At 46.8% G+C, this 7,311-nt stretch overlaps 1 long non-coding RNA gene across 1 annotated transcript; it reads right to left on the reverse strand.

Annotated features, from left to right (window-relative positions):
• Positions 1-1,625: 1,625 nt before the first annotated feature.
• On the reverse strand, positions 1,626-6,214 carry LOC140711636 (uncharacterized). The gene is made up of 2 exons (XR_012092873.1): positions 6,181-6,214; positions 1,626-3,938 (listed from the first exon to the last, which is right to left on the reverse strand). It is a non-coding gene; the product is annotated as an uncharacterized lncRNA (long non-coding RNA).
• Positions 6,215-7,311: the final 1,097 nt, after the last annotated feature.

Here is a 7,311-nt window from a genome sequence, read left to right on the forward strand (position 1 = left end):
CACTGCTTTCCAGCCTGAATGACAGAGCAAGACTCCATCTCAAAAAAAGAAAAAGAAAAAAAAAAAGAAATATGTTCCACATCTGCTTCTTCCTGTCCCTCCTGTGCCACCACCTGGCCATACCGCCTTGGTCCCTCCCTGGAATGTCGCTGGCACTGACTGGTCTGCCCACCGACTTCTGCAAGCCCTTCCCCTTGTCATAACACAGCAGCCAGACTGATCCTTCCCCAACATGTCATCCTCTCCTCAGAAGCCCACAGATGGGTTCACGTCTTGGAACAGAAGCCAGGTGCTCTGCAGTAGCACACATACGCCGCTCTGCAGTGGGATATATACGCTACTCTGCAGTGGCACACATACGCCGCTCTACAATGGCACACATACACTGCTCTGCAGTGGGATACATACACTGCTCTGCAGTGGGATATGTACGCTGCTCTACAGTAGCACACATACGCCACTCTACAGTGGCACACATACACTGTTCTGCAGTAGCACACATATGCCGCTCTGCAGTGGGATATATACGCCGCTCTGCAGTGGCACACATACACTGCTCTGCAGTGAGATACATACGCTGCTCTGCAGTGGGATATATACGCTGCTCCGCAGTGACACACATACACTGCTCTGCAGTGGGATATATACGCTGCTCCGCAGTGACACACATACACTGCTCTGCACTGGGATATGTAGGCTGCTCTACAGTGGCACACATACGCCACTCTGCAGTGGGATACATATGCCGCTCTGCAGTGGGATATATACGCTACTCTGCAGTGGCACACATACACTGCTCTGCAGTGGGATATATATGCTGCTCCGCAGTGACACACATACACTGCTCTGCACTGGGATATGTAGGCTGCTCTACAGTGGCACACATACGCCACTCTGCAGTGGGATACATACGCTGCTCTGCAGTGGCACACGTATGCTGCGTGTGGGTCTGCCCTGTGGGGACATCACCCGTGCAGGCACATGTGTGTGCCTCCCGTGTTCCGCCCAGCACACTCCCTGGTGCACTCCAAGCTCTCACACATCTGAGTGAAGGGAAGGCCAGCACATTTCTTCCATAGTTAACATCTAGCTACTTGAGTTGTTTGTTTTGTGCTTTTAGGAATTGTAGGTAGCGGGCCGGGTGCAGTGGCTAACACCTGTAATCCCAGCACTTTGGGAAGCCGAGGCAGGTGGTTCACCTGAGGTCAGGAGTTCAAGACCAGTGTGGCCAAATGTGGTGAAACCCCGTCTCTAATAAAAATACAAAAAAATTAGCCAGACGTGGTGGTGGGTGCCTGTAATCCCAGCTACGCAGGAGCCTGAAGCTGGAGAATCACTTGAACCTGGGAGGCAGAGGTCGCAGTGAGCTGAGATCGCACCAGTGCACTCCAGCCTGGGCAAAAAGTGTAAGACTGTGTCTCAAAAAAAAAAAAAAGAAAAAAGAAAAGAAAAAAGAATTGTAGGTAGTTACAGATTTTTTAATTTGTCAACTATCAATTCACTGACTTTGTTTCTCATAGGTTTCAGTTGACTGACTTGGATTTTTAAGTTATGTGGTTAAATCAGCTTCAAATGATGTAATTTTTATGCTTGTAAAAATATGTATGTGCTTAGCAATTAAATGATTATGTGTTTTTTTTTTTTTGGTTGTATTGTTTTTTAGTGTTTAAGTAACTATTTCCTAGTTAAATTTCCAATTGTTTGGAATCCTTTTTTTCTTACTCATCTCCAGTTTTGTGCACAGAGGGTGGGTGTGGCATTTGTGATTATTGTTAATGGCCTCCATTTAAAATCATTTTATTGGCTGTGATTTCCTTGCCATGTGAAACCTATTTTAGTGAAGCGTTTGCTTTTCTAGCTGCAAAAAATTGTTTGAAGAAAGATAATGAGAAATGGGGACTCTAACTGGCCTACAGTTCAATAGAAGAAAACTAAGTCTACCCAAACATGATAGTAGCCACTGTTTTCTCTAAACTAGGAAAAAGCAGCAGTAGAATTGTTGATTAGTCTTGAAGAAGGCTATAATTCTCGCTGCCATCCGGTTTTTCAGCCTAAAAAACAGGTATGCCGAATGCAGGGTGCTGGGAGGGGTGTGTACGTCTCTGAAACCATCTGTCTTTTGCAGAGATGCTGGAAGGGTGCAGTTTGCCTGCTGAGTCAGACTTTGAGTTGGGCAGATCCAGCTTTCTAGCCAGCGTGGTGCTTGCTGTGGCCCTGGCCTGGTTGCTCAGTCTTCTGAGCCTCAAGTTCCGTGTCTCGCTGTTGAAAGTAATGCAGTGCTGATGGCACTGAGGTTTTTAGTGTTAAATGGATGAGCACTGGGAAGTGTTTTTGCTGAATCCCCTGGCAGGCTTTTATTGCTGTAGGCAGTAAAGCAGAGCTGGGAGCAGTTTTTATTTGTCAGTGGTGAGTAATGTTAGTTTTTCTTCTCCTACACGGACTAGCTTTTGCTAACTTACTGAAACAAACAATTTTTTAAGCATTTCTGCCAGGAAGTTCCAATTTGGCAATCAGCAAAGGTGTTTTATTCTACATACGGGAGGATACAAGGGTAGTGCAAGGGGATGAAAAAGACAGTCCCCAAGAATATAAGCATCGTGACAGTTGTGCAGGTGAAAATTCATAAATGAGACTACCTGTAAAAGGAAGCTGTAAAATCAACACACAGCGGGTCAGCAGAGATTTGCAAAGGCGCTTTAAAGAAATGGTGCCTTGAGAAGTCGGAGGCCTCCTTTTGAATGCCTTCAGGAAAATACTGTCAGAAGGGGGTTATCAGCAGTGAAGTTGGGAAAACAGCCTCCTGGAGGTGTGGCTTGGAGGCAGAGCATCGGGCTGCACTGGTCGGATGCCATTACCCGTTGGCGCCGCAGACCAGCTTTACCAGTGGGGATTGCTGTGCTTTCCAAGTGCAAGCCCTTAGGAAGGTAGAGGTGGGCAGGTAGGGAGGAGGGAAGATTTAGGAAGGAAGAGGAGCTTCAAGAAGGCAGCCTTTGTCTTCCAACCAGAGCTGCTGAGGCTCCAGACCATCCTCTCCTGCGCCCCACGGTGGTTATTTGGGTCCTTACCACTTCCTGTCCCCCTCCTGGCATCTCACAGGTATTCAGGCAGCTTTGCATCCTGGGCTTCGGTTATTCCTGCTGTTGAGACCACTCACGCTCCGTGGTGTCAGCAGCCACCGTTTGACTTGCTCATGTGCTAGTGGGTTAGAAATGGGGAGCATCTGCCGAGGGATCTGTCCTGTGGCCTGGCCTGGGTGTGGACGGCAGTGGTCCCCCAGGGCTTCGTGGGTGTCGCGTCTGAGAAGACTGGAAGTTGGCCAGAGGCCTCATGGGGGTCCTGCAGGGACAGTCTCAAGGTGACAGCAGCTGCACCCCGAGCGCGGCCTGAACTGGAGAGGCACCTGCGCCTCTGACATGGCTTTTCATAACGTGCAGCATCTTCACACCTGCTGTGTTCTGCTGGTTCCAGGCCAGTCACCAGAGCTCGTGCAGACTTGGTGGGGTCCTCCCTCTCAATGGCAGGTGTCGAAAGAACCTGTGGATATGGTCATAGCCACCCCAGACGTTCACTCCCTACCAATCCTCTGGTAGTTTCCCCAGCCTTCCCCTATCTGTACTGAAGAACTGACATCCGCCCTCTGGTTTTAAAATGTTTAGAATTTGTAATAATTTTATAGACACATATTTTCTAGAGAGTGATGTAACATCCATAACAATCTAAAAACAGATTTTCTAGGAAGTTACCGTGAAATCTACAAAGTCAATAAAACATTTCATCCCAGGTGCTGAGCTTTGAGGAGAGTATCAGGGTTTGGGCTCTGCTGCCTTTCCCCGAAGAACTCACTTGGAAAGCAGTCAGGTACGTGGCATCCTGGGACCTGGCTGACATCAAGCTTGTCTGGTACTGTTAGTTTCAGCAGCATTTCTTCTTTAGCGAGGCTGTTGGAAGATAAAAAGGGAAGGAGGAATTTCTGGGCCTTGGTGGCTGTGAGGAGCTGCAAGTGATGCTGAATGCGATCTTCCAGCTGGCCTGGGGCCCTGGTGGAGACTGAACATGGAACGAGGGGCAGGTTTTGTGGGTAGACAATGGCGTCCATGAGAACTACTGAGTAGGCAGAAAGAAAGATGGGTCTGAAGCTCAGGAGAGAAGTGGGGATGGAGGCATGCATTCTAGAATCGTAGACAACAGCAGACATACTTGTTCAGCAGGAGGAATACGCAGGTGGTTCATCGTCTCGTCATCAGTCATCATTGGACTTTGCTTTTGGCATGGGGCATCGTTTCTTTCTCCACTGTCCCGTGATGGTGGCTTTTTACATTTTATATTTGGGGAAACTAAGATTCACAGTCAGGTTGCTGCTCAGTGAACCATTAACCATTATTGTGCATGGGCACTAATGTGGGCATTTTAATTGTCATGTATCTTTAAATATTTTCTATTTTTCAGATTAGAAGATAATTCTGAAACAAATGCCAGCCACTCTTTAATTACAAAAATGACGGATGACCTGTATCAACATGTGCCTGAGAATCATTGTGTTTTAAAGGACTTGGATCATCTTCCTACTGAGACGTAAGTTCCAGGACATCCTGACAACTGTTGAAACATTGATTCTGCAGATTGGCATAGCAAACTTAGACATTTTCTATGTTTTAGATTTTATAAAGTAGTCTTAGAATCCCACTGTTACTACTCCAAGAGGAATTATGAGATCAGTTTTGACAATCTCTGTGCAAGCATGGCACATCTGATGAGGCTGTGAATGTCACATTCTGTTTGCCACAATTCAGTGTATTTAATTAACACTTGCCGCATGTCACAGTTGTCCCTGCAGACCCACCAGTGATATGCAGCTAGCCCTGGCTCCCAGAAAGCCACAGCCTTGCAGGCACAGAAGGAGAGTGAGATACAGGTGAGGATCACAATGCCTGCTCCAAGTCTGGCTGTCTTTGCAGGTGGCCCCAGCTGCTCCATGAGCTCTGCAGCACACTCTTCTGCCCCAGGATTGTGCTGGAAGTGCTGGTTGTGCTCCAAAGCATCGGCAAGCAGTGTCACCACGTGTCTGGCCAGGTCACCATTGCCTCGGAGCTGAGACACAGGCACTGGGTGGAGGGGATGCTGCGGTCTCGCCAGCGGCAGAACTACCTGCGTATGTGGAGTAGGTGTGCGCTCACTTTCCTGTTTTGGAGGGGCTCTGTGGGGCAGGAAGTTGTCACAGATGCAGTTCCAGTCCCCACTGAAGACACACACAGTAGGCCCCTCACTTAACCCATCGACAGGTGTTGATATACTTGGAGTTCACAACTGATAGTATGAACCCAACATATCTGAGACAAGTCTCAATCCGTTTAGAAAGTTTACTTTCCCAGGGTTAAGGACGTGCTGTGACAGCCTCAGGAGGTCCTGACAGCATGTGCCCCAGGTACTTGGGGCGCAGCTTGCTTTTATACATTTTTATACATTTTAAGGAAACATAAGACATCAGTCAGTAGGTGTAAGGTGTACATTGGTTCCATCTGGAAAGGCAGGAAAACACAAAGGTGGGGGCCTTCCAGGTTATAGGTGGACAAGAGACAAACGATTGCATTGTTTTGAGTCTTTTATAGGCCTTTCGGTGAATACACAATTGACTTGTGAGTGGGGGTAGAGGAATACTGACTTACACCTTAGTGTGGCTCAGTGAAGCTGCATTTTACACAGGGCAGAGGAAGCAATCATATAGGTATTTGCCTCAGGTGAGCTGAGGGATGACGTCCTGTCCCACCCCTGGGAAGATCAGCTGGCAACTGCATTGCCAGGGTGAAACTGAGCAGAAGTCTTTCCGGATAGAGATCTTGAGGCCCACGAGGCATTTCCTTGTGGACAAACTGTGAGGGAGGTCTGTATGTAGCTTTTTTCTCTTGTAGCCACCTTATATAGGAATAAAATGGGAGGCAGGTTTGCCTGAGGCAGTTCCCAGCTTGACTTTTCCCTTTGGCTTAGTGAGTTTGGGGTACTGAGATTTATCTTCCTTGCACGGTGGAAACAAAAGTTAAGTTCCCACAGCATGTTTCTGGTCATAAAAATATTGCCAAACTTCTAAAGAAAGACCCAAAACAATTAAAGTGTTAAGCATTGAGGCACATATGAGCTCTATGGACATTTAAGAAAGATGAATAAAAACTAGTGAGAACTACTCACTGTTTGGCGAGGCAGTGAGTGACGGCAGTCCGGCAGTCCTGTGGTGGTTAAATGAGGCAGTAAATGTTTGCAGAGCGAGACCTCCCCAGGCCCACCCCCTTCCCCCCACCCACAGCTCCAGCACCAACAGGAACAAATGTGTGGGTCACTGAGCACTTTTGTACCGACACGCACTGTCGAGCACTTGTATGATGATGGTAGGCTTTACAAGTTCTTATAATTTGTATTCATTCATTCATTCATTCATTCATTTATTTTCCAACCTGTTCATTCCAGTTCAGAGTTGTGGGTGGCTGGAGCCTATCCCGGCAGCTCCGGGTACAAGGCAGGACCCACCCTGGACAGGACGTGGTTCCTTCGCAGGGCCAGTCACACACCCACACTCACTCTGGGACCATGGAGATGCGCCAGTTCACCTAATGTGCACGGCTCTGGGATGTGGGAGGAAACTGGGGGATGGGAGAAAACCCATGCAGAACGTGCTTCTCCACACAAACCGTGGCCCTCACGGTGTATCAATTTCTTTTCTCACTGATGTTGTGATGAAACGGTGTTGAATGAGATGATGTTATCTGAGGACTGTGAGGACTCCCCATGCTGATTTTCATAGAAAGTTATAGTACATACTATTTTAAATAGTGTTTGTAATTTGGCCTATGGAAATATGGGTTCTATCTACCTAAATGAATATTTGGATTTAAAGTATAACAGCGGATTAACTGGATTTGGATTTAAAATATAACAATAGATTAACTTAATTGCAGATTAACAGCATTATGGTTCCTTCACTTACAGTGTATATTTTAGAATGTGCTACATCCTTAAGAAATGGCCATTTTGGATACATTTCTAGAACTTTTGGGTTGAGTGGTATCTGTGTTTTTAAAGCTTTAAATAGATATCACTGGATTCTCCTCCAGAAGGGTGCTACTCAATTTACACTCTTACCAGCAGTTTATAAGACAAGGTCATTCTCTTATTACCACTCTCCAAAACCAGAATATTTTTAAATGTCTCAACTAGTTTCATGGGAAAAATAAGATCTTACTTTAGTTGGGATTTCTTTAATCTGGTGGCATTGAGCCTGCTTTCGTATTGAGGCCATTTGTTTTCCTCTAGTGAGAGTCCCTC

The sequence above is a fragment of the Chlorocebus sabaeus genome, chromosome 5, assembly GCF_047675955.1.
Source record: "Chlorocebus sabaeus isolate Y175 chromosome 5, mChlSab1.0.hap1, whole genome shotgun sequence".
In the NCBI taxonomy this organism is placed as follows: Eukaryota; Metazoa; Chordata; class Mammalia; order Primates; family Cercopithecidae; genus Chlorocebus; species Chlorocebus sabaeus.